Source organism: Heterocephalus glaber, unplaced genomic scaffold (assembly GCF_053883595.1).
Source record: "Heterocephalus glaber isolate CG9 unplaced genomic scaffold, H.glaber_assembly_v1.0 deba00001600, whole genome shotgun sequence".
Taxonomy (NCBI): domain Eukaryota; kingdom Metazoa; phylum Chordata; class Mammalia; order Rodentia; family Bathyergidae; genus Heterocephalus; species Heterocephalus glaber.
The window spans coordinates 28,049,245-28,071,921 of NW_028258372.1; positions in this window are offsets into that span (position 1 = coordinate 28,049,245).

Here is a 22,677-nt window from a genome sequence, read left to right on the forward strand (position 1 = left end):
ATTCCACCATTTATTCACATATGAGAGTGTCTTTTCTCATGTCATCAGTTATTTTAAAAGCCATCCTAGATCTAAGAATCATTTCTTATCCATTCACAAATGTAACATCAGTGCTCATTCATTTCATATATTGTGGTGTTTTTTCTGTATTTAAAATCAAAAAGAAAAAGCTTTGAAAGTTCCTCATTTGCCTAATCTTTAATAAGCATCTAAAACCTTGTCATTATATTGTCAGAAATAAAATTGGTAAGAACTCCTTTTTAATTCCTGATTTTTAAAATTAAGCAATAATAAATTAAACTTTTAGTAAAGTTTAGAAAACTAAACTAACTCATAGCAAATTGTACAGTTTTTGAGTTGGTTATATACAGATATGATTTAATCCTGTGAATATAAGCAGACAAAAATTAATATATCATTTGACTTAATGAAAAAATGCATCACCACAATAAATAAAGTGATGGTGTCTCTGTCTTGTACCTTTAGAATAAGCTCAGTAAAATTGAAGGCAGAACTTTTTAGGAGATTTCATGTTAAAAAGAATATATAATTGATTTATCTACCCAGAGTAAACATTATATCACTGAAGCTCAGCAAACATTTTTATTCATGCACACATTTGAAAGGCATATACATTATGTACATATGAACACTTACACCCAGACATGTAAATAGGTATATTGTGTGGATAGATATATATCTGTATGGTTTGCAAGTGAGACCTAAGATATGAATAATAATCTGAATAAATTTATCATTACATAATTTGCCAACTGTGGAAGACCACCTTGAAGAGCCTGATAAACTTATCAGTATGTATCCCACCAGAGTCTTTTTTTTTTTATTAAATTCTTTTATTGGTACATTGTAGGTATACAACACAATTACATTTCTCATTGGGAATTGTACCTTTATATAATGCATCTTGGTTCTTATTTTTTCCCCATTCCTAGCCCTCCCTCAATGCCCTCCACCCTTCCCTATTTACAAAGATTTTATTTCCATTTTTTCCAGTTGTCATCATTTTTCCTATCCCTTCTTTCCATTCCCCTGCACTTCCTACTACCCCTACTTCTTTGGACCTTTTCTTCCTATTTTGCATTATTGATTATTCATTCTAATCATTGGTACATTTTAGGTATACAATATAATGACATTCATCATTGGAAATTTGCACCTTTACATAGTCTCTTTTGGTTCTTATTTTTCACCCTTGCCCAGCCCTCCCTTCAACCCCTCCATTCCTCCCTATTTACAAAGATTTTGTTCCTATTTTTCCATTTTCTCATGTTTATCTCATTCCCTTCTAAACTTCCACCTAGCCCTCCCACTTGCTTCCCCTTTGCCCCTTTTCTTCCTATTTCACATTACCTATTATACATTTAGTCCTTATTTACACTTTCGGTTTCTCACACCAGAGAAACTATTCAGTATTTACACATGTGTGTCCTATTTATTTCACTTAAGAGTATTGCCTCAATGTGCGTTCACTTAGCTATAAATGTCTCTAATTTCTCATTTTTTATGGCTGAGTAGTACTCCATTTTATTTAAAAAAACCACATTTTCTTTAACCAGTCTCCAGTTGATGGGCGTTTGGGCTGCTTCCAAGTTTTAGCTACCACAAACTGTGCTGCTATGAACATGGGTGCACATGTATCACTGTGGTATGATTCTTTTAATTCTTTGGGGAAGATCCCCAGCAGTGGAATAGCGGGGTCAAATGGGACTTCCAGTCCTAGTTCTTTGAGGTATCTCCATACTGATTTCCACAGTGGTTGCACCAGTCTACACTCCCACCAGGGGTGGAGCAGGGTTCCTCTTCCCCACAGCCCCACCAGCATTTGTTATTGGTTGATTTCATGATAGAAGCCATTCTTTCTGGGGTGAGGTGGAATCTCAGCATTGCTTTCATTTGCATCTCTCGAATGACCAGTGATGTTGAACATTTTTTCATGTATTTATTTGCTATTTCTACTTCTTTATCTGAGAAATGTCTGTTCATTTCAGATGCCCATTTTTGGATTGGGTCTTTAAATTTGGGGGGTCTGATCTTTTTAAGTTCTTTATAGATTCGAGATAGTAGACCTTTGTCTGAGGAAGAGCAAGTGAAGATTTTTTCCCACAGTGTGGGTTGTCTTTTCACACTGCTGGTGGTTTCTCTTGCTGTGCAGAAGCTTTTTAATAAGAAGAGATCCTGCTTTTGATTGTTTGTGCTAGTTCACAGGCAACTGAGGTTTTGTTCATAAAATCTTTTCCTACACTGATGTCTTCAAGGGTTCTACCTAACCTCTGTTCCAACCGGTTCAGGGTTTCTATTTTAATATTTAGATCTTTAATCCATTTTGATTTTAGTTTAGTGCATGGTGAGACATATAGGTCTAGTTTTAATCTTTGGCAAGTTGAAGCCCAATTTTTCCAGCGCCATTTATTAAAGAGGCTATCTTTCCTCCAGTGAGGGTGTTTGGCTCCTTTGTCGAAAATGAGATGGCTGAGTGTGTCTGGCTTTTTTCTGCATCTTCTAATCTGTTCCACTGGTCCTCAAGTCTGTTTCTTTGACAGTACCATGCTGTTTTTATCACAGGAGCTTTGTAGTACTATTGCAGGTTGGGGATTGTGATACCCCCTGCCATGTCTCTGTTACCTAGAATTGCTTTTGCTATTCTGAGTCTCTTCTTGTTCCAAATGAATTTTTGGATTGTTTTCTCGAGGTTTATGAAGTATGCTGCTGGGATCTCAAGTGGAATTGCATTAAATCTATATAGCAGTTTTGGAAGTATGGCCATTTTCACTATATTCATTCTTCCTATTCAGGAGCAGGGGATGTCTGTCCATTTTCTGATATCATCTTCAATCTCTCTTTTCAGAATGTCATAGTTTTCAGAGAAGAGGTCTTTGATTTCTTTGGTTAGGATGATTCCTAAGTATTTCAGTTTTTTGGATGCTGTTGTGAAAGGAATTATTTGCCCTATTTCTCTCTCAGTGAGCCTGTCATTAGTGTAGAGGAAAGCTATTGATTTTTGTGTGTTGACCTTGTAACCAGTTACTTGTCTGAATTTGGTTATTAAGTTTAGAAGACTTTTGGTGGAGTTCTTGGGGTCTTCTATATAGAGTATCATGTCATCTGCAAATAATGACAATTTGACTTCTTCGTTACCTATCTTTATTCCTTTGATTTCTTTCTCTTGTCTAATTGCTGTGGCTTATGTTTCCAGAACTATATTGAACAAGAGTGGTGATAGTGGACATCCTTGTCTTGTTCCTGATTTTAGTGGGAAGGGTTTCAGTTTTGGACCATTTAGTATGATATTGGCTGTTGGTTTTTCATAGATGGCTTCTATCAGTTTGAGGTAGAGACCATGTATTCCAATTTTTGTAGGGTTTTTATCATAAATGCATGTTGGATTTTGTCAAATGCTTTTTCTGCATCTATGGAGATAATCATATGGTTTTTGTCCTTGGCTCTATTGATATAGTGTATTACATTCATTGATTTTCATATATTGAAACATCCCTGCATCCCTGGGATGAATCCCACTTGATCAGGGTATATGATCTTCTGCATTCTGTTTGCCAGTATCTTATTAAGGATTTTTCCATCTATGTTCCATAGTGAGATTGGCCTATAGTTCTCTTTTTCAGTTGGGTCTTTCTCTGCTTTGGGGATCAAGGTGATGCTTGCTTCTAGGAATGAATTTGGGAGTATTGCTTCCCTTTCAATTTCATTGAAGAGTTTAAACAGTAGTGGCAGTAGTTCCTCTCTAAATGTCTTCTAGAATTCAGCAGTAAAGACACCAGGGCCCAGGCTTCTCTTAGTTGATAAGTTTTTAATTACATTTTCAATTTCATTGCTTGATATTGGGTTGTTCAGACATTTTAGGTCTTCTTAGTTCAACTTTGGTAATTCATATGTATTGAGGAATCTGTCCATTTCTTCTGTGTTGTCCATCTTATTGGCGTATAGGTTCTGGAAGTAGGTATTGATGATCCTCTGGATTTCTGCTGGGTCTGTTGTAATTTCACCCTTTTCATTCCTAATTGCATGGATTTGGGCCTCTTCTTTCCTTTTTCTGACAAGGTTGGCTAAGGGTTTGTCAATTTTGTTGATTCTTTCAAAGAACCAACTCTTGGCTTCATTGATTTTTTGTATCATTCTCTTAGTCTCCATTGCATTGATTTCTCCTCTGATCTTTATAGTTTCCTCCCTTGTATGAGCTTTGGGGTTCTCCTTTTCTTCTTTTTCTGGAAGCTTGAGGTTCAGCATGAGGTTGTATAATTGGGCTCATTCTGTTTTCCTAATATGCATATACACAGCTATGAATTTCCCTCCTAAGACTGCTTTCATTGTGTCCCATAGATTCCGATATGTTGTATTGTCATTGTCATTTAATTGAAGGAACTGTCTGATTTCTTCAATTTCCTCTGAGACCCACTGGTTATTCAGAAGTATGTTGTTCAATTTCCATATGTTTATGAAATTTTTTGAGTTTCTTTTGCTATGGATCTCCAATTTCATCACACTATGGTCTGATAATATACAGGGGATAACTTCAATTCCTTTGCACTTTCTTAAACATGTTCTATGTGTGAGTATGTGGTCTATTTTGGAGAATGACCCATGTGCAGCTGAGAAGAATGTGTATTCTGATTTTGTGGGGTGGAAGACTCTGTAAACATCTGTTAAGTTCATTTGTTCAAGAGTTCGATAGAGTTCTAGTATTTCATTACTTATTTTTAGTCTAGTTGATCTATCTATTTGTGACAGTGGGGTGTTGAGGTCCCCTACTACAATAGTATTAGTGCATATATGACTTTTCATGTCCATTACTGTTTGTTTTATATAGTTGGGTGCACCAGTGTTTGGTGCATAGATATTTATGATTGTCATGTCTTCCTGTTGGATTGTTCTCTTTACAAGGTTGTAGTGTACTTCTTCATCTCTCTTAATTAGTGTTGGCTTGAAATCTACTTGATCTGCCAAGAGGATAGCTACTCCTGCTTTTTTTCAGGTTCCTGTTGCATGGAGTATTGTTTTCCACCCTTTAACTTTCAGTCCATGAGTTTCCTTTTGAATTAAGTGTGTTTCTTGTATGCAGCATATTGTTGGATTTTGCTTCTTGACCCATTCTGCCAGGCTATTTCTTTTGATTGGTGAATTGAGACCATTAACATTGATGTTTATAACTGAAACATATTGACTTGTCATTGCCATGACTTTTTCTTTTTGTTCTTTTCTCCCCATTTACCTTTAATTTCTTGTCATGCCAGATGGGTTCATTCTGCTTTGCTTCCTGGGGTTGTGATCCTCAATGTCTGTTCCTAGGATATTCTGTAAAATTTTTTGAGTGCTGGTTTGGTATTCACAAAGTTCCTAAGGTGCTCTTTGTCATGAAAGTATCTTATTTCTCCATCCATTTTGAAAGATAGTTTTGCAGCTTACATCAATGTGGGTTGGAGGCTGTTTTCTTTTAGGGCTTGGAATATGTCAGTCCAAGCTCTTCTTGCCTTGATGGTTTGTGTTGAGAAGTCTGCTGTGATTCTGATGGGCTTTCCTTTGTATGTGATTTGTTTCTTTTCTCTGACTGCTTGGAGAACTTTGTTCTTCTGTTGTGTTTCTGGAATCTTAACAATTATATGCCTATGTGTAGAATTTTTTTCATCAAGGCTATTTGGAGTCCTATATGCCTCACTTATCTGTATGTCAAGCTCTTTTCCCCTGCTTGGGAAGTTTTCTGCCATTATTTCTGTGATGAGATTTTTTATGTCATCTCCACTCTCTCCTGTTTCTTCATTCTGCCCAATCAGTCTTATGTTATTCTTTTTTGCATCATCTAGCAGCTGCTGGATTGATTTCTCATGTTCCCTTATAATTTTGAAACAATTTTTTCTTTTTCTCCTCGCTAATTGCAATCTTATCTTCTATATCTGAAATTCTGTCCTCACATTGGCTCATTCTGCTGTGTAGACTTTCAATGGAGTTTTTCATCTCCTGGAAATCTATTTGCATCTGCTTTATGGATTCCATTTGTTTCTTATGTTGGGATTCCATCATGTTCCTGAGCTCCTCTGTAGATTTATTAATCATGTCTTGCACTAGGGGCCCAATTTCTCCTGTTATCTGAGAAATTATTTCTGATTTCATTTTTTTCCAGATCCCCTTTTGTTGCCAGTTCAGTGGGTCCAGGTGGTTGAGTATCAGAGTGTTCCATCTCATTTCCCTTTGGGGTTGCTATAGGTGATCTGGAAGTCTGGTTTTGAGACTTATTTACATGTTTTCTCATTTCAACTGGGGCGAGGGGCTGTTAGTGCCTGCACAGATTACCTCCTCTGAGCTGGGTGAGGTGGGAGAGGGGCCGGAAGCAGCAGTAGGGATGATGACCCAAAAACCCTTTCCTGTGGGCTGGGAGCAGCCAGAGGGGTGGTGGCCTGGAAACCCCTTCCTCTGCCAGAATCTTTTTTTTAATGAGAAAGCTTAAAAGTTAAAAAGATGTTTAAAAATTCCATTATCCTCATTGAATTCTCTACCTCGTGTCTTCAGTGATGCAAACTGGACTTTCTTTCATCCAAAAAAACCATCACTTTACTTTAAAACCTAATCAACAGTAATCTAAAATCTTGAATTTAATATCATATTATTTATTTATTATACTTACAGCCAACCTGACAGGAAATGTATCTGCTAGGTCATCGTGCACACTACTGAAATTCTGATTCTCCTCAGGTCATAAGAGGTAAATCATTTTGCCTATAGTTCTCTAAAAGTTTTCAGTAAGGGTGATTTTTTTCATACATTATTAAACATTTTTAGTAAAATACATCATTTTGCTAGTTAGTCTATGGGGAAACAGCTCTAGAGTACATGTTAAATATACTCACAGTGAGCTACATGACCACAAAACCCATTTGTTTGTCTAATAATTAATATTAGGGGCTGGGGATTTAGCTCAGTGGTTCTGGCACCTGCTACACAAGAGCAAGATCCCAAGTTCAATCCCCAGTACCAAAAAAAAATAAAGTTTGTTAATATTAGATTGAATTTCATAAAAATATTCTTTTTCAAAACAACACTTTTGCTGTAAAGTGAAGAGCAATAGAGACTTGTATAGGACTAAATATTATGATTTTTAAGAGGTTTTAATTCTTAGAGGATTTCTGTCATGCTGAGAAGAGAAATTTCTGTCATCAAAATTTTGAAGAAAGAGTATACATACTTTCTTGGAAAATCACATTGCATATAAATGTATAATGTTGCACAAGATTCTTATAGTAAATAAAATATTTTAACATGTTTGTAATCATACAGTTTAAATAATCTAATGGTACACAGACAGCATGCATACATTTCCACAGTTTTCATTTTAAAAAATGTTTGCTAGTAAAGAAAAATTAGAGATTATATTTTATTTATTTATTATTTATTTATTTATTTTTTTGGTACCAGGGATCGAACTTGGGTCCTTGCGCTTGCGCAGCAGTAGAGATTATATTTTAAAACTCTGATGGAAATGAGTAGCTCTTCTCTATTTTAAGAAAAATATTAGATAATTGTAAAAGTGAGCATCTGATTATTACTGAAATTCTAGAGAAAAGAAATACACTAAACTTCATAAATTCCTTTCAACAAAACATTTATCTTTTGCTAATATAGTTAAATTTAAACATTGCATTTAGATTTTTCTTTTAACACTGTCTATTCAATTGTATTCATTTAAAATCATTCCACTGGTTTTTCACTCACAGAAAATGTATAGCTTTCTTTCATATATCAATGTGGTAAAATATCAAAATGCCAATAAAATGGAACAAATACACATTTATAAAGAAAATACAAATGCTTTCTTAATTACCTTTTTCTCATTCTCAATCAACAATGACAATACAATTATGTCAATTGCTATACTTAATTCAGAAAGTAGGAAAATACAAAATACATGTTCATACAAAAATATTTATACAAATTATGCTTAATACAGGTAAATCCTACCTGAAATCCCCAATCTATCTCCTTCCTTTCTTTCTGTCTCCCTCTTTCCTTTCCTCTTTCTTTCCCCCTCCCTTCTTCTTTTTCATCTAATTTCTTTCTCTTTAAAAAAAGTAGTTCTAATACTTTCCTATTACACTAACAGTGAGACCCTAAGAAATTACAAAATTCGAAAACTAATTACAGATGCAGAAACAATATTATTTGAACTGAATAGTTTAGAAAAGAAAAAATAATAACAATATGTTGCTGATACACTCTTTTTTTTTTTTTTTTTTTTGGTACCAGGGATTGAACTTGGGCCCTTGTGCTTGCAAAAGAGGCAGTGGCACCACTGAACTAAATCCCGGCCCTACTGATATACTCTTTAATTTTAAAAAATTTTCTCTTTTCAGAGAGATAGCCACTTTTAAGATTGTTTTTAAAATCATTTTTACTTGAGCTACAGATGAACACCTTAAATAAAGTTTCTCATTTTAAGAAGTCTTATATAATCTGTAAAAAGTGTCCTTAAAAGCCAAGAACAAGGAGTCCTAAATAGAACAAAATTGGAGTACTTATACTTATATTTTTTCAAATTTATTTTAAAGCTACAGTTTCAAGACAGAGTAGTACTAACAAGAAAATAGCTGCAATCTTTACTTAAATTTCCTCACTCATTCTCCTAAAATTCCCCCTAACAACCTAAATACCACCTGAGAAAAACAACCTTCAGGAAAATGAAAATGTATGAAAAAACAAAAAAGCAAAGACTCACAGCTAAGATCAAATTTAATCAAAAAGTACTAAAAGGTCTCCCTGAAAAATGAGAAAGAAAATAAAATGTACAATTTTGTCTCTACTGCTAATGAATTACAGTAGTGAATATTATTACAAAAATGATACTCCCCATGTTTAGACATTGAACATAACAATCCCTATTAAAATCTTTTATAACTTTTCTTTGTATAATTGACAGGTTGATCCTAAATTCAGTTGAATATCAAAAGATAGAAAAAAGAAAACAATCTTAAAAGAACAAAGCCAGAGTATTCACATTTCTGACTAAAAATTTATTTGAAATTACATTTTCAAGACTTTACAGCAAAAGCAGAATAATAATTGAGCAGTGGTTTCTTAAGGCATAAGAAATAAATCTGAAAATTGAGCTTTATTCAAATTAAAATTTTGTGTTCAAGAATGTTGTCAAGAAAATGAAAGGATAATTTATAGATTACATTGACTATTGGAAAATATTTTCAAATTACTGACTTCTCATGGTATGGGCATCAGTAGATATGTAGACAAGTGAAACGGAATAAAGATCTTTGAAATAAATCCACACAGTTATGATCAATCTTTGACATGGTGTCATGAACCAATTAGGAAAAGGACAATTTTTCCACAAATAGTGGTAGGAAAGCTGTATATTCATATGCAGAAGAATAAAATTATATCTTTATATAATGCCATCTACAAAAATCAACTCAAACTGAATTATATGAAAGACCTGAAATTTTTAAAATACTAGAAAAAAAGGAAAAAAAATCTTGGCGCTAGTCTACACAGTGACTTTTTCAACATAACACAAAAACAGAGGCACTAAAAGCAAAATAAGCCAATAAGATTTCATCAAGATAAATACTTCTACACAATAGAGGAAGGCAATCAACATAGTGAAGAGATAACACTGAATGTCAGAAAATACTGTATTTGCAAACCATATGTATGAAAAGGGATTAATATAAAAAACAAAACTTAAACTCCAAGAAGGAAAACAAATAATACAATTTTTAAAAATGGACAAAGGACCTAAACAGATACTTCTCAACGGAAGACATTCAAATGAACAACCAGTATATGAAAAAATCCTCAAAGTTACTAAGCATCAGAGACATGCAAATTAAAACCACAGGGATATCACTTTATTAAAATGCCTGTTAAAAAACCAGAAAATATAATAAAGTGAGGTCGTGGAGAAAAGGAATATTTTGTATAATTTCAGTGAGAATGTAATTTAGCATAGTCGTTATGGAAAACAATAAGAAATTTCCTCTAAAACTTTAAGACAGAATGGTCATGTTATCTAGCAGTTCTACTCCTGGATATATTTTCAAAGATATATTTGAAGGATATATTTCAAGGATATATTTCCAAAATCAGTTTGTCAGAAAAATAGCTACATTCCCAGGTTCATTGAATTTACCAAGTTTCAGAATCAATTTAGGTGTCCCATGCTGTGTAGTGCATAGAAAAAGGGAAAAGAATGAATATATATGGGTGCATACACACACACACACACACACACACACACACACACACACTATTCAGACTTTTCAAAAACACAACATGGATGAACCTGGAGGATGTTGTGCTAAGTGAAATAAACAGATTAGGAAAACAAATACTATATGATCTCACTTTTATATGGAATCTAAAAATATTGAACTCAAGACATCTGAATAAAAAGGGGATTGGTAAAGGCTGGTAGGGAGGTGGGGGATGGAATGAAGTCATGCCAATCAAAGCATACAGCATTCTAGACAGGATGAACTAGTTCTAGAGGTCTATTATACATCATATGAACATATGCTGTGTAACATATATATATATATACATATATATATATTGTATTGACTATACATTGTGTATGAACTTGAAAACTTAAAAATGGAGAGCTTAAATGTTCTTAACACACGTGCATAAAACAAGATGGGTATGTGAGGTTATGGCTATGTCACTTAGCTTGATTTAATTACTTCACAATGCACACATACACGAACATATCACATTGGCCACTGTCAGCATATAATTCTATATGCCAATTATGTTTTAATGTTAAGAAAAATATATTAAATACTATTAATCATAGTCAAAACAATACATCCTAAAACTTTGCCGTTTTCACTAAAACATTGATTATTAATGTTTACTGTCCTAAAATGATGAAAATTTCAATCAATATTTCTCTTAAAAACTTTTTCTGGAAAATGAAAACATAAATACAGTATTATGTAGTTTGTATCTCTAAATTGCTATATAATATGGAGAGTTGTCAATCTGACTCTGTAAATACAAAGAATGTTGATATTTCTTTGTAAACACATGGGCAGAAATTTTGAAAGCAAAACAGCTACTGTATATCACAACAAAGAAGCAACCACCATATGTTTATGATACAAGGTTTCCAACACCTGAACATTCGAATGATGAACTTTCACAGGTAAGAATGGTTCTCCAATTCTGAACATACTGTGGATGGGAACAAATCACAGAATTAGCTCACATATCTGCTGAACGTTGTCACACTTGTGCTGCTGTGTGCTTACTGTACAATGTGGTAGTGTACAGTAGTACAGCGCTCAATCAGAATCCAGGATGTCTGGAAGCATTATTTATAGTATTTTGTATATGTTTTGGGGTTTTTTGTTGTTGTTGGTTTTTTTTTGGTACCGGGGATCAAATTTGGGACCTTGCTCTTGCGAGGCAAGTGCCAGAACCACTGAGCTAAATCCCCGGCCCATGTGTTTGGTTTTTTTAATGCTTCACATTGTATATTTGTGTCAAAGGTGTATAAAACTCACTTTGTAAGACTTACAAACAAATCTGGCTTATGAAATTCTCCTAGAATGGAACTCATTCATAAGTCAGGGACACACACACACACACACATATATGTATATATATAATAATTATTATATTAAAATATTTTCCAATACTACTCTCCAAATATGATAATGTGCATCAGAGAAAGAACCACAGTTCACTGGGACCATTTCTTACTCCTCATATTTTGTTAATTTGATAAAGTTTACAACATTCTTTTCAACTTATGCAAAATCACAAATAATTGCAGTGAAGAAAAGTTAATGTAGGAAGATTAAACACAGAAATGAGTAAAGAGTCACAATATCACTTTTGAGAATTCTACTGGCCAGCATAAGCATTTTCAATTAAAAAGTGTCACTGAGGAAAACAATATAATTCAATTCTACTGTATTGAACTCCATGTAGTTAGTGACAGCTTTTCTAGTTAAATAATTTTGCACCAGCTGGTGTTTTCTTCATACATGATGAGCATCCAGCCAAAGCTAAGTTTGTAGAATCTAAATGGAAAAGTCCTGAAGACCTCAACAGCAGTAAGGTAGAAAGAAGAATCTGCGTGGGGAAAAAATATCTCCACTGTCAGAGCTAGCAAACTTGATGTGAAAAGATACTATTTCAGGATGTGTTTTTAAACTCCTTTACATTACTTTACAGCAAGCTAAAAATAATAAACTTATGAAAGCATAGATAAGAGTGAGATGATTGAAGTCATAATTTTGAATATATCTTACATAGATGTTGTAATGACTCTATCAAGTTTTGAAAATGTTTAATGAAGAAAAAAACCTAAAAGAAAAAAATAAACTTGGAGAAGTAAGCAAATGAGAAAACCTGATTTTGCAAAAGGGCCATTATTACATTCTGTTGGCATATCACAAATTATTCAAAGATTGCTCATGACAATTAAAATAATCTTTCATATATACAGCACTGATGAACACCTGGAATCTGAAAGGGTTTAGAGTAGAATGTGCTGGAATCTCAAAGAAAATATGTTTTTTAAAGGACATAAGTAAATACGAAAATATGACACCTACCATTTTAATTCACTCCTGACAATATTATGTAGTAGCTACTAAATTAATAACAGTACTAAGATATCTTATAGACATTAAAATAGCAGAAGCAAAGAAAATATAGTAGAATGGATAAGAGCAAGGAGTGTATGATCATGTTTAGGTATAGTATTATTGATAAATATTTAAAATAAAAGATATCAGTGAACACAAGACAGTAAAACATGATTAAAATCTCATCCATCAGAAGTCCACTTTATATTATATACACTGAAAACAAGGTTTAGTGATGAAAAACAGGATGATCATGGAAGATGCAAGTCTAACAAAAATTGATACATTTAGTATAACTTTTAAAATTCAGAGGTATTTATCCAAGTCTTTAAATATTTTCACATTTTTATTCCATTTATTTTGATCTTATAGTTTATATACACTGAAAACAAGGTTTAGTGATGAAAAACAGGATGATCATGGAAGATGCAAGTCTAACAAAAATTGATACATTTAGTATAACTTTTAAAATTCAGAGGTATTTCTCCAAGTCTTTAAATATTTTCACATTTTTATTCCATTTATTTTGATCTTATAGTTTACTCTCATTAAAATAAAAAAGAGAAAAATTTTCCAAAATTATTTGTCACTATGAAATGTTCACTATCAACCTATAAACTTTTTCATTATATTTTATTTTCTCTAGATCTAAATTTTACAAATACTCATTAAATCTGAAAAAATCTAATTATAGTTTTTGCATTGTTAGTTTTGCATTTTACTGCCATTGTGTAATTTAAATTATGGTATTTCTTTTTGTAGTCTCACATTTTCCCATATTAAAAGGAACTGTACATCTTTGCAAGTCTCTCAGCCTCCTTGTACTAGTCCTTTTTCATTTAATTCATTAATTACTACCAGGTCATATTGCATTATTTGATTTATGGAATCAATAATTTTTTGAGTTTTAATGAGAATACAAAGAGATATGGATATGGATAGAGATAGAGATATGGAGAGAGAGAATGTAAAAGATAAGTAAGACATACCTCTTCTATGAAAACTATTGTTCTACACAATATTAGCATTGTTTTGACTGGTTTTCATCCTATCAAGTTCTTTTAATCCTACATTTAAAAAATGTGTAGGTGTCTGTGTGTTATTCAAAAAAGTTTATATTAGAAAGACAAATCAGATTTTTAAAAGACGGAATGAGTTAGTATTTGAATTATTCTTTAGGAAGTTTGAGAGAATTTAAAGGGGATGTAATGATTAAATGGCCTGCCACTTGTGACTTAAAGTAAATAAAAGTAATAAACTCCGTTTTATTTTTGTTGCTTAACCTCCCTTTTCTATATAACTATATCACATTTTAATAAATCATAAAATTTTTGGTACATTAATTTTTGTAGATTTTTCTATTTCTATATGTGTTCTTACATAAGTTTCTATTTGATGTAAAGTCAACCCACACTATAGTTTTTTGAAATTATTTGAATAACTTTTCTTTTATCTTTGGCAGTATTGATTTGTAGTAAAGAGCTAAGATCTTGGATTTAAATTGAAAAAGTTAAACCTCAATTTGCCACCTGTCAGCAGCTGTGTGATCTTGGGGACATTACTTGAACTTACTTTTCTTAATGTGCTTATATGTAATGTTGTTTGTATTGAAAGCTTCATTATTATTTTACATGAAATACATAGGAAACATATGTACACATACATGTATGTATATAAAAACAAATCAGAAGCCACCTAAATCAATTACACCATGGCTAGATTGAGGGGCCAGACTTTAATTAATTTATCTTACATTCCATTTGAGAATATAATGATACTTTTAAAAAAGATAGTATTTTAGTTGCTTTCCCATTGGGACAAAATACCTGACTCCCACAATTTAAAGGAGAGGTTTAATTTGTCCTCAAATTTCTGTGGTTTAATCCAAGGTCAGCCGGTTCCTAAGCAGAAACAGCTTGGAGGAAGGAGCTGGTTGAAGAAAGCTGCTCAACCCTTGAGAGACAGAAAGTATGGAGAGAAGAAAGAATCAGAGTTAGCCACACAGATGAATCCTCAGAGACCTGCCCTCAGGACTCACATACTGCATCTCAGCCCCACCTCTTGACAATGCATTCAGCTATGAACTCATCAACAGTTTAATCCGCTGAAGAGTACAGTGCCCCAGGGACCATCACCTTCCAAAAGCCACTTCTCCAAATACAACAGAATCTGGGGGGACTTTTTAGACCTAAACCATAACAAATAGCAAAATTTAATTTATAACCTCAATACATGTATTAATTATGTGGTCATAAGCCATATGTCTGGGAATCATGGTATTTCATTTTACTTCTTAGTTTTTATGTAGAATTTAGGAAATTCTTCATACCATTCTTTTACTTTATATTACATAGAAAGAATTGAAAATAAGATTTAATTTAAATTATGCTTGTTTTCTTTTAAGTGATTTTCCAGACTCTTTACAAACACTAAAATTAACTTACTTGCTGTTTTAAATATATAATTTTCATATAAAAATAATTATATTTATATAGTCACAACATATATTTTATTAAGTTGTTTAAATTTACATTTGCAAATATGTTTTGAAAATAAGTCTAAAATTTACAAATCATTATAGAGAGAATTGCAAATATTACTTATGTTAGATAGAATTATCATATTTATAAACATGAATCCTCTATATTATAAAATATCTTTATTTCTCCAACTAGGAACAGATAGACTAGAATCCCACTAAAATATAATAGATACTATCTGTGAGTATATGTGTATGTGTGCGTAATTCTGAATGTGTATCTCTATGTGCATGCATACATACAGGCATGTTTATCAAAATTTTCCCCCATTTCAAACACACTTGTCCCACTGTTCTTGCCACTTTTTGAAGCAGCTCTGGAAGTCCTTTTTTGTGTGTCTTTGCTTGTGCTGTTGTGACTGCCTTAATGTCCTGAACTGATTGAGAGCATTTACCTTTCATGCTCATTTTGACTTTAAGAGGAGCCAGAAGTTGCCCAGTGCCAGATCCAGTGAAAAAGGTGGCTGAGGATGCAGCATCATGTTTTTATGAGCCTGCCTTTCTGTTGGATGGCACTTGGTAAGAGCAGTCACTGAAATTATTTTGTGTGTGTGACTCTTGACTCTATGATATACATGGTAATGCAGAGGGCCTTAAAAATCTTTGTTATCTGATAAAAAGAAACACAGGCCATAAAGGAATATCATTTTAAAGTATATTCATAAATGTTCATAAATGTAAATAAATTTGAATTATACAATGTTATTGAATGGCAGGAAAATCATTTAAAATGTAACTATTTAGATTTAATTTATATTTTTAAATTTCAAAAGTTCAATTAAAAATTCACATAATTAAATTATAAATAAGCAAAAGTCTTTTGAATTTCCAAATGGACTATAGAGTATAAAAAAGTGCTTATCTTCACATAACAGTTATCACCTTACTTATCAGGAATGCAAATTAAAAATAGAAAGATTGCCTTGTACAACCACTGGGGAAGGTGAACGGTAGTTAACAAACATTAGAGATGGTATAGAGCAATGAAAAATTTCAAACATTGTTGATAAAAATGTGAATGTACGCAACCTCATTGGCAAACTATGTATGTCGGTTGTTATAAGACTTGAAACTATAAAATCCAACATTTTTACTCCTATATACCTAATAAAAATACATACATGAACTTACAAGGAGATATACAGAAAAAATTTAGAACAATATTATACTTTAATAACAAAACCTAAATATCATTTGTAATCAAAAGTAATTCATTATGTTTATATAATAGATGCATACAACAAAAATTCACCAAATATGAGTGAGCAAAAAAAACCCAAATACAAAAAAGAACTTGTGCTCAATAGTCCTACTTAACATACAAAAATAGAAATAAAATTAATCAAAGTTGATACAATTCAGTTTTCCTTTGAGGTTTGTAATAACTGGCACATTGACTAGATTTCTATTCCACTTGTAATGTTGTCCTTTTAATTAGACTACTGAGATATTTATATGTTTTATTTAACCTTGAGAAAATTCATTGATATGCGTGTTATACTTGCTTTATATTCATGACACTTCCATAAAACGGTTTACTTTTGAAAGCCCATTCGATTCCTGTTTTGACAATCATTATCGGAGCCCATCCCACAAACTCCAAGACAGCTGACACACAAGCACCTGCTCTCCACTGCTCGTGGTGACAGGTTTCTCTTACAGTTTTTGAAGTTTAACTGTGCATCTAAAATGTATTTAGGATCTTTTATTTAATATTTGTTGGACTTTTGAGATCTTGGGTTTTCAAGCTATCAAGCTGGCAATCTATGAGATAAGAGAAATGCCCACAACATGTCTGGTTTTGTTTTCCTTGTTTTTTAAATTTTTAATTTCACTTAAATTTGCATATTTAATGGTGCTATTTTCAGCTCTTTACAGTTTCCCTCAATTTTGGGTTTGATTTAATTTTTTCTCAATTACTCCTTTGAAACACCTGTAATTTCCAGATAGCTCTGTTCCTTCATCTCCTCTCATAATTTCCAGCTCCTCGACTTGTTCCCATACCCCTTGAAGAGTCTCCAGAGTCTACTTCTAACATCAGTAATTAAAATTTCTATAGGTTAATTTTACTCTGTATTGTTTCTCATTTTCATTTTACTCTCGTGTCTTTATTTTAATCTTTAAATCTTATCCCAGCTGCTTTTTTTCCAAGGCTATTTTTTGTATGACTTTTTCCCCCTGTATCTTTTTCAACTTTTCCAGGAAATGAAAAAATATTTATATAACAACCAAATCCCTAGCATATACAATTAATGATTATTTTTTCACCTCTCTTTTCAACTAAACTTCACAACTATTTAATGAAAGGTCCTCAACCTACCAGCTAATATGTGCCACCAGTCAAATCTTCCTTCTGCATCTGACAGGTAAGATTACAGTATGAGTGTGAAAATATGGTCATCAATAAAACATCGGTCTCCAGTCTTGTAAGAAAAGTTGCAGTGTGACTAAAGTTTTTTAAATTTCTTACTGAGTAGCAGAGATGCTTGTTCTATAACCCCAAGTATTTTAACCTTGTTTTAATTCAATTTATCCCTTTCTTTCTTTAACTATTTCTAAAAATAACGCCATGTTCAAGCAATAAGTTTGTTTGTTAGAATTAATTTTTTAACAGTGTAAGTTTTCATCTTATTTTTAGGCTAGTGAGAGAAATTAAAACTGTACTAGTAAAGCCTAATATAAATTTTTCTAACCAAAAATTTTTTTACAGCTGTCGATATTTTTGTGCATAATACTTGCAGTTAATATTCTCAATAAATAGGTCTTACTCAATATTTGATTCTGTATGAAAGAATCTCTTCCAGCATATATGAAAGCCTTTTCTTCACTTCACCAAACACATTCTATCTGTACTTAAAAATTTCCTTAATGCAATCCCAAAGTCAATGCAAGAATTAGACTGCTGTTCTTGCTCCAGGAATTGCTGAATATGGGTCCTTTTAATAATGCTAGTTTATAATAAGGGCTATTTTCCTTCTCTGAATTTCTCAGTGATGTTGTACATATTACACAACTTTGCACTGGTTTATTATCTAGTTATTAAATAGCCTTTTGTCTATGCATGTTACAAAGCTCATTAATAATATTCAATATTGATGTATCTTATTATATCTTGAATTAATACCACATATGCAGTTCAGTTCATATAGAAAAGATATTCTAAAAAAACGACGGAAAAAGTGATCCAGATAATGGTGACATATCACCCTGCATTTTATATAATTTAATTATATCAGCCTAGATAGAAATTATAAAAATGGATATTCCATATATTAAAGGAGGAAAACACAATCAAGCACATTAAATTGAGAGACAACAGAAAAAAGCTATGTGCAAACTTATTATAAAATTTAAACCTATTGTATCACTAATCTTTCTGAGAATTCTGAAGAAAGTTTTGCATTTTATGCTTATGAACCTGTCTCAAAGGGACTAAACTTTTAGGCTGAGCTGGTGCACTTTGATGAGGACATTTGGTATTGTTACACAGCCATTATACATCTAAGATATACTCAGGTTTTTATTTTTTACTTTTTAAAATTAACTTTATTGGTACTTTTTAGGTATAAAATATAATGACATTCATCATTGGAAATTTGCAGCTTTACATAATCTACTTGGTTCTTATTTTTTCCCCATTCCTCTGCCCATCCTTCAATCCCTCTATTCCACCCTAATTACAAAGACTGTTTCCATTTTATCCTTTTCTCATATTAATTCCATTCCCTTCATCCCTTTCCCTTGCCCTTCTCCTTTGCCCCTTTTCTTCCTATTTCACATTATCTATTTTACCTTTTAGTTCTTATTTACACTTTCAGTTTCTCACACTAGAGAAACTATTCAGTATTTACACATGTGCCCTATTTATTTCACTTAAGAGTATCGCCTCAATATGCATCCATTTAGTTATAAATTTCTTTAATTTCTCATAGTTTATGGATGAGTAGTACTCCATTTTATAAAATAAACACATTTTCTTTATCCAGACTCCAGCTGAGGGACAACAGCCTGCTTCCAAGTTTTAGCTACTACAAATTATGCTGCTATGAACATGGGTGCACATATACTACTGTGGTATGATTCTTTTAATTCCTTGGGGAAGATACCCAGTATGGGAATAACTGGGTTAAATGGGACTTCCAGTACTAGTTCTTTTTTTTTTTCCTTTATTTTATTTTATTTTTTTGGTACCGGGGATCGAACTCAGGTCCTTGCACTTGCGCAGAAGGCGGCAAAACCACTGAGCTAAATCCCCAGCCCCGAGTTCTACTTCTTTGAGGTATCTCCATACTGATTTCCACAGTGGTTGCACCACTCTACACTCCCACCAGCAGTGGAGCAGTGATCCTCTTTCCTCACAGCCCCACCAGCATTTGTTATTGCTTGATTTCATAATAGCAGCCATTCTTTCTGGAGTGAAGTGGAATCTCAGCATTGTTTTCATCTGCATCTCTCGAATGACCAGTGATGTTGAACATTTTTTCATGTTTATTTACTATTTCTACTTATTTGTGTGAGAAATGTCTATAGATTTCATATGCTCAATTCTGGATTGTGTCTTTACATTTGGGAAGTTTGATTATTTTAAGTTCTTTATAGATTCTAGATAGAAGACCTTTGTCTGAGGAAAAGCAGGTGAAAATATTTTCCCACTTTGCAGGTTGTCTCTTCACACTATTGGTGGTTTCTCTTGCTGTGCAGAAGCTTTTTAATAAGAAGAGATCCCACTTGTAGATTGTTTGTGCTAGTTCACGGGCAACTGAGGTTTTGTTCATGAAATCTTTTCCTACATGAATGAATTCAAGAGTTCTACCTAACCTCTCTTCCAGGTGGTTCAGTGTTTCTCTTTTATTATTGAGATCTTCAATCCATTTTGATCTTAGTTTATTGCATAGTGAGAGATATAAGTCTAGTTTTATTCTTTGGCAAGTTCAAACCCAATTTTTCCATCACCATTTATTAAAGAGGCTATCTTTCCTCCAGTGAGGGTATTTGTCCCATTTGTCAAAAATGAGGTGGCTGAGTGTGTCTGGAGTTGTATCTCCATCTTTTAATCTGTTCCACTGGTCCTCAAGTCTGTTTCTTTGACAGTACCATGCTGTTTTTATCACTGTAGCTTTGTAGTATAGCTTCAAGTTGTGGATTGTGATACCCCCTGCCATGTCTCTGTTGCCTAGAATTACTTTTGCTATTCTAGGTCTCTTGTTCCTTCAAATGAAATTTTGGATTATTTTCTCAAAGTCCATGAAGTATGCTGCCAGGATTTCAATTTTATTGCATTGAATCTATATAGCAGTTTGGGAAGTATGGTCATTTTCACTATGTTGTTCCTTCCTAATCAGGAGCAAGGGATGTCTTTCCATTTTCTGATATCATTTTCAATCTCTTTTCAGAGTGCTATAATTTTTAGAAAAGAGGTCTCTGATTTCTTTTGTTCAGTTGATTCTAAGTATTTCAGTTTTTCAGATGCTATTGTGAAAGGAATTATTTGCCTTATTTCTCTCACAAGGAGTCTGTTGTTCGTGTAGAGGAAAGCTATTGGTTTCTGTGTATTGACCTTGTATCCAGCTACTCTACTGGATTTGGTTATTATGTCTAGAAGACTTTTGGTGAAGTTCTTGGGGTCTTCTGTATAGAGTATCATGTCATCTGAAAATAATGCCAGTTTGACGTCTTCATTTCCTATCTGTATTCCTTTCTTTCTCTTGTCTAATTGCTGTGGCTAATGTTTCCAAAACTATATTGAACAGGAGTGGTGATAGTGGTCATGCTTGTTTTCTTTCTGATTTTAGTGTGAAGGATTTCAGTTTTTGACAACTTAGGATGATATTGGCTGTTGGTTTTTCATAGATGGCTTTCATCAGATTGAGCTAGAGACTGTCTATTCCAATGTTTTTAGGGTTTTTATCATAAATGCATGTTGGATTTTGTCAAATGCTTTTTCTTCATCTATTGAGATGATCATATGGTTTTTGTCCTTGGCTCTATTGATATAGTGTATTACATTGATTGATTTCTGTATGTTGAATCATCCCTGCATCCCTGGGATGAATCCCACTTGGTCAGGTTGTATGATCTTCTTTCTGAACTTCTGTCTTCCATTTGCTGGTATCTTATAAAAGATTTTTGCATCTATGTTCATTAGTGAGATTGGCCTATAGTTCTCTTTTTCAGTTGGGGCTTTTTCTACTTTGGGGATCAAGGTGCTGCTTGCTTCCAGGAATGAATTTGGGAGTATTGTTTCCTCTCCAATTTTATTGAAGAGTTTAAACAGCAGTGGCCATACTTCTTCTCTAAAAGTCTTGTATTATTCAGCAGTGAAGGCATCAGAACCCAGGCTTTTCATAGTTGGTAAATTTTTATTTACATTTCCAATTTCATTCATTGATATTGGGTTGTTTAGAATTTGTAGGTCTTCTTCATTCCACTTTGGAAATTCATAAATACCTAGGAATCTGTCCATTTCTTCTATGTTTTCCATCTTATTGGTGGGTACATTCTCAAAGAAGGTATTGATAATCCTCTGGATTTCTACTGGTCCATTGTAATTCCATCCTTTTCACTGCTATTTGAATGGATTTGGGCCTTTCCTTTTTCTGATAAGGTTGGCTGAGATTTTGCCAATATTATTTATTCTTTTGAAGAACCAACTCTTGGCTTCATTGATTTTTTGTATCTTTCTCTTTGTCTCCATTGCATTGATTTCTCCTCTGATCTTTATAATTTCCTCCCTTGTATGAGCTTTGAGTCTTCCCTGCTCTTGTTTTTCTAGAAGCGTGAGGTTTAGCATAGGTTGTTTAATTGGACTCACTCTATTTTCCTAAAATGAGCATTCACTGCTATGAATTTCCCTAATATGACTGCTTTCATTGTGTCCCATAGATTTCAATATGTTATATTGTCATTGTCATTTAATTGTATGAACAGTCTGATTTCTTCTTTAATTTTCCCTGTGACCCATTGGTTATTCGGAAGTGTGTTGTTCAATTTCCATGTGTTTATGAAATTCTTGTTGTTTCTTTTACTATGGATCTCCAATTTCGTCACACTATGGCCTGATAATACACAGGATAACTTCAATTCCTTTACACTTGCTTAAACATGTTCTATGAGTGAGTATGTGGTCTATTTCAGAGAATGACCTGTGTCCAGCTGAAAAGAATTTGTATTCTGATTTTCTAGGTTGGAACACTCTGTAAACGTCTGTTAAGTTCATTTGTTCAAGAGTTTGATTGAGCTCTTGTATATCTTTGCTTATTTTTTGTCTAGTTGATCCATCTATTTGTGACAGAGGGGTACTGAGGTCCCCACTACTACTGTATTAGTGCTTATTTGATTTTTCATGTCTGTTATTTTTTGTTTTATAGAGTTCTGTGCACTATTGTTTGGTGCATATATATTTATGATTGCCATCTCTTCCTCTTGGATTGTTACCTTTACAAGAATACGGTGCCCTTCTTTGTCTCTCTTAATCAGTGTTGGTTTGAAATGCACTTGATCTGC